Raw genomic sequence first — 6,000 nt, forward strand, 5'->3', positions numbered from 1 at the left:
GGAAAATGCAAATCAAAACCACACTGAGATATTACCTCACACCCACTAAGATGGCTATGATTTAAAAAATGATAAACAGGTGTTGGCGAGGATGTGAAGAAAGAACTCTCATCCCCTGCTGGTGGGAATGCAAAATGATACAGCCACTGTGGAAAACATTTTGGCACTTCATCACAAAGTTAGAGAATTACCATATGACCCTGCAATTCCACTCCTAGGTATATACTCAGAAAAATTGACAACAGAGACTCAAACAGATGCTTGTTCATTGCCGCACTATTCACAATAGCCAAAAGGTAGTAACAGCCTAAATGTTCATCGACAGATGAATGGATAAACAAAATGTGGTGCATGTATATAATGGAATACTATTCAGCCGTAAAGAGAAATGAAATCCTGATATGCTACAACATGGATGAATCTTGAAAACATTATGCTGAGTGATATAACACAAAAAGACAAATACGTATGATCCCACTTACATGAAATATCTAGGATAGGGAGGAGCCTAACGGCACAGTGGTTAAGAGTTCGGCTACTAATCCAAAGGTCGGCACTTTGAATCCACCAGCTGCTCCTTGGAAACCCTATCGGGCAGTTCTACTCTGTCCTATAGGGTCACTATGAGTCGGAATCAACTCAACACCAACGGGCTTGTTTTTTTTTGGTTTAGAATAGGCAAGTATATAGAGATCAAAATTAGCGGTAACCAGAGTTGGGCAGGAGGAAAGAGGAAAGGGAGATTCACTTCTTACAGGATACTGAGCTTCTGTCAGGGACGATGGAAAAATTTGGAAATGGGCAGTGGTGATGGTTGGACAACATGATGAACATACACATAAAATATCTTGAAATGACAAGTGATTTGTTACATACATATTTACCACAATAAAAAAAAAGTACAAAGATAAAAGTTTTAGAAATATGTAGTTGTGATGATTGTACAACATTGTAAGTGTAACTAATGTCATTGATTGTACACTTAAAATGGTTAAAATTAAATTATTAAATAATTTATTAAATAATAAAATATTAATAAAGAAAATACTAATATCAAAGAATTATTGATATAAATTAATAAAATATTAATAAATATTTATTAACAATGACTAATAATAATATTGGAGCCCTGGTGGCACAAAGTTTAATTTAATAATATCATTATTAAATTATTTTACCACAAAAAAGTAAAAAAAAAAAAGATTCCAGTAGAACTGGCTACTAGCTATTATTATTGCTATTATTACTATCTGAAGCTCAGAGATGCTCAGGCTGTCCTACAATCTCAGCTTACCCTTTGAAAACAGGTGCGTAAATTGCTTTTGGAAATATCTATAAAACCTAAATACCTTTTATTAATGGAATTAGTAACACAAGCATTTAGAAGACCTTTACAGTTCCAGGATGTGCCAATATGTACTAGGGGAGTGGGGCTGAGGAAGTCCAGGATGACTGGAAGGTGGCAAGGATGGTCTTCCCTTTCAAAATGGATGACTAAACTCCCCCTTGGCTATTGAAAATAAAACCAGTAACGCCAACTGTTATGGACTGAATTGTGTCCCCCCCAAAATGTGTGTGAACTTGGCTAGGCCATGATTCCCAGTATTGTGTGATTGTACACCATTTTGTCATCTCATGTGATTTTCCTGCGTGTTGTAAATCCTACCTCTATGATGTTAGTGAGGCAGGGTTAGAGGCAGTTACATTAATGAGGCAGGACTCAATCTACAAGATTAGATTGTATCTTGAATCAATCTCTTTTGAGATATAAAAGAGAGAAGCAAGCTGACAGACAGGGGAACCTCATGCCACCAAGAAAGCAGCTCCAGGAGCAAGCACATCCTTTGAACTTGGGGCTCCTATGCTGAGAGGCTCCTAGACCAGGGGAAGGTTGATAACAAAGGACTTTCTGCCAGAGCCAACAGAGAGAGAAAGCCTTCTCCTAGAACTGGTGCCCTGAATTTGGACTTCTAGCCTCCAACACTGAGAGGATAAACTTCTGTTTGTTAAAGCCATCCATGTGTGGTACTTCTGTTATAGCAGCACTAGATAACTAAGACACCAGTTAACTGGATTAAACAGAAGAGAATCAATTTGATATGCGTTGTTGTTGTTGTTAGGTGCTGTCAATGTTGGTTCCGACCCCTAGCAACTCTAATTACAACAGAACAAAACAGTGCCCAGTCCTAACCAATTCTCACAATCCTTGCTATGATTGAGCCCATTGCTGGAGCCACTGTGTCAATCTATCTTGTTGAGGATCTCCCTCTTTTTTGCTGACCCTCTACTTTGCCATAAGGTTTTCATTGGCCAATTTTTCGCACCGGGGTTGAATCCTTTTATTACACTTGTTCAATCTGTATGCTGACCAAATAATCTGAGAAGCTGTACTATATGAGGAAGAATGCAGCATAGGAATTGGAGGAAGACTAATTAACAAGCTGTGATATGCAGATGACACAACCTTCCTTGCTAACAGTGAAGAAGACTTGAAGCACTTACTGATGAAGATCAAAGACTACAGCCTTCAGGATGGATTACACTTCAGCATAAAGAAAACAAAAATCTTCACAACTGGACCAATAAACGGAGATAAGACTGGAGTTGTCGAGGATTTCATTTTACTTGGATCCAATCAATGCACATAGAGTCAGCAGTCGAGAAATTAAATGATGCATTGCACTGGGCAAATCTGCTGCAAAAGATCTCTTGAAAGTGTTGAAAAGCAAACATATCTCTTTAAAGACTAAGGTGCGCTTGACCCAAGCCATGGTGTTTTCAATCACCTCATGTGCATGTGAAAGCTGGACAATGAATAAGGAAGGTCAAAGAAGAATTGATGCCTTTGAATTATGGTGTTGGTAAAGAATATTAAATATACCATGGACTGACAGAAGAACAAACAAATCTGTCTTAGAAGAAGTACAGCCAGAAAGCTCATTAGAAGCAGGGATGACAAGACTTGGTCTCACATACTTTGGACATGTTATCAGGAGGGGGTAATCCCTGGAGAAGAACATCATGCTTGGTAAAATAGAGAGTCAGCAAAAAACAAGAAGACCCTTGATGAGATGGACTGACAGAGTGGCTGCAACAATGGGCTCAAGCATAACAACGATTGTGAGAATGGCACAGGGCAGTGTTTCGTTTTGCTGTACATAGGGTCACTATCAGTTGGAACCGACTCGACAGCACCTAACAACTACTACTTTACCAAGTATGATGTCCTTCTCCAGGGATTGGTCCCTCCTGATAAACATGTCCAAAGTACATGAGAGGAAGTCTTCCCATCCTTGTTTCTAAGGAGCATTCTGGCTCTCCTTCTTCCAAGATATGCATGGTAGAAGCTAAAATGACATTTTTTCCTTCTGGTCAGTTGTCCTGCCCTTACTTGGGTACTTCTCTGAGTTCATCATATGGTTTACCCAAACCCAAGCATGTCCATCTCCCCAGGATACAGCCAGAGGAAGACTGTCCTACAAAGACTGAGAACCTGGCTATCAGTTATATTCAGTAATAAGACTGTTCCCTACCCCACCCCTCAGTTAGGTAATTTCACGGAGGTCTTCGGACTTCCAGCGATTCATAGAAAAAGGCTATTGCTTCTTGCTCCTAGCTGTGTGAGTCAATCACCACGTGCCTTCTCCGCTGGTGGTGGAGTTGAGATTACGACATCTGTACTGACAGAGGCTGCAACTTTGGGCAGCAGTAGAAATGGGGGAAAAAAGATGGCAGCAAAGTAAGGAAGTTCCTTGTTAGCTGGACAAAATACACAAAAGCATATGAAAGTGATTATGGGTCAAACAGGGAAAACACGGCTCAAGGGAAGGTTTCACAGGGTGGAGAACAAGCTCCTATTTCCTCTCAACTTTGAGTCCTAGGGAACTAAGTTCCTTGATATTGGAGGTCTGCATATTCCGTGGGCACAGAAAGGCAAATGACTGCATATCAAGGTGAGAACACATAGAAAGGCAGGCTTCCCTTGACTGACACAAATTATTGCTGAACCCAAACTGATTCAGAAATACTGTATGTGTGTATTAAAAAATAAAAGAACTGCAAAAACCATTTTTATTAAAAAAAAGAGGCAAGAAAATTTAAGTTAGATTGGCTGGTGCTGGCAAATTACATGGATCGAAAAATGGGCATTTCTTTAGAAGCGTCACTATTTTAACTAGTGGCAGATTGAACTATGCTATAAACTGTATTCCAGCATAAACAACCAATCTTCCATTATTAAATCTGCAGCATCTATAATGTGTAGCCTGAGTTATATGGACTAAAACTTGCCTGAAAAAATGTACTGAGGAAAACAGGGCTAACACGTACTCCAGATACAAAATTGAACAAGGCAATAGCACAGTCATCAAATAAAGGACTAAAGCAAATGAGCTTGGCTTTTCCTACCCTCTTTCATCTGCGGGTCTCCATACCACACATCCTTCATGGACAAACGATCACTTCGCCTGCCTTCTCCCTCATAAGCTCTCAGGCAAAGTCCCTCTCAGAATACAGCTTTTCATTGCCATAAAGAAAAAATACAAATTCTTTCAAGAAGAAATGATAAAATTTTTCTGGGATTCTTACACATTACTTGTAATCATCAACCTGAGCTGAGGAAACTATTGTTGCCAGTGTTTTAAATACAGTCTCTGAATGGACATTAATGAACTTTTCAACTAGACATCTATATAAATTTGGCCCTCAACTCCACCTTCCCTCCAACTATTGCTCCCTTTCTCTCCTTCCTTTATAGCATAACTCCTGAAAAGGGTGCTCTACCCTTGCTATCTCCGATTTCTTTTGAGTCCACACACCAATCAGGTTTTTGGTCCTACTACTCCACTGAAAGGAGCCCTTGTCGGGCAGTGGTTAAGTGCTTGGCTGCTAACCAAAAGGTCAGTGGTTCGAACTACTCGCCACTCCAAGGAAGAAAGATGTGACAGTCTGCTTCTGTAAAGATTACACCCTTGGAAACCCTATGGGGCAGTACTATTCTGTCCTATACTAAGACAGAGATCCCCAGGCTGCGGAAAATTCCACTGCCTCAAGCAGCTTGCTTGGCATAGCCTGTAGCTTTACATTAACATCCTGGTTCTCTTACCTGACGTGCCCTGTAGCTTTACGTTAACATCCTTGTTCCCCTTTCCTTAACACTTGCCCAGAACTAAGAGGAAATCAGTGGAAACCAGTTTAGGCACCACGCTGACATTTCAGATAATCTCTTAGCTCATTGAGTACTTCTGCTAGGTGGAGTTTAACCACCATTTCCTGAACATGTGATGCATGAAGTTATATGTAAACCCTACTGCGCCTTCGTAGCATGATTAAGAATGTTGCTAATGTAACTTGTGTGAGCGTCCTGCTTGTAAATCCCATAAAAGTAACCTTCTCCCTCGCCCTCCATGAGCAGTCTTGGTGGCAGTAGCCCTGACTGCTCCTTTTCTTGTGCAATAAAATAAAAGCGCCTTTCTGTTCTCCCACCTCAGTCTCTCGTTTATTGGCTGAGATGAGTAAAAAAAGAGATGAGTAGTGCTGAGCAAAACCTAGGGTTTCCACCCAGCAACATTTTGGTCACTGTGAGTCGGAATTGACCAGATGGCAGTGGGTCTCTTTTTTTGTTTGGTACTCCACTGAAACTGTTCTTGCCAAGCTCACCAGTAATTCCCACTCCCCAATCTTCCTTGACCCATCAGCAACATTTGACATAGCTGACACCCAACCCCCTTCCTCTCTGAAACACGTTCCAGGTGGCTTCCAGAGCTCTGCACTCTCCTGTTGTTCCTCCCCCATTCCTGGCCATACCTGTTCCAGCTTCTTTGCTGCTTTGTCCTCATCTCCAGGCCTCTAAATGGTTGTGTGTCTTGGGGCTCAATCAATTTGTTTTCCACCTGTCTTTTTTTTTTAGTTATCTAGTGCTGCTATAACAGAAATACCACAAGTGTGTGGCTTTAACAAACAGAAATTTATTTTCTCAGTTTTGGAAAAGTCCAAAATCTG

Source organism: Loxodonta africana, chromosome 22, assembly GCF_030014295.1.
Source record: "Loxodonta africana isolate mLoxAfr1 chromosome 22, mLoxAfr1.hap2, whole genome shotgun sequence".
NCBI classification, from domain to species: domain Eukaryota; kingdom Metazoa; phylum Chordata; class Mammalia; order Proboscidea; family Elephantidae; genus Loxodonta; species Loxodonta africana.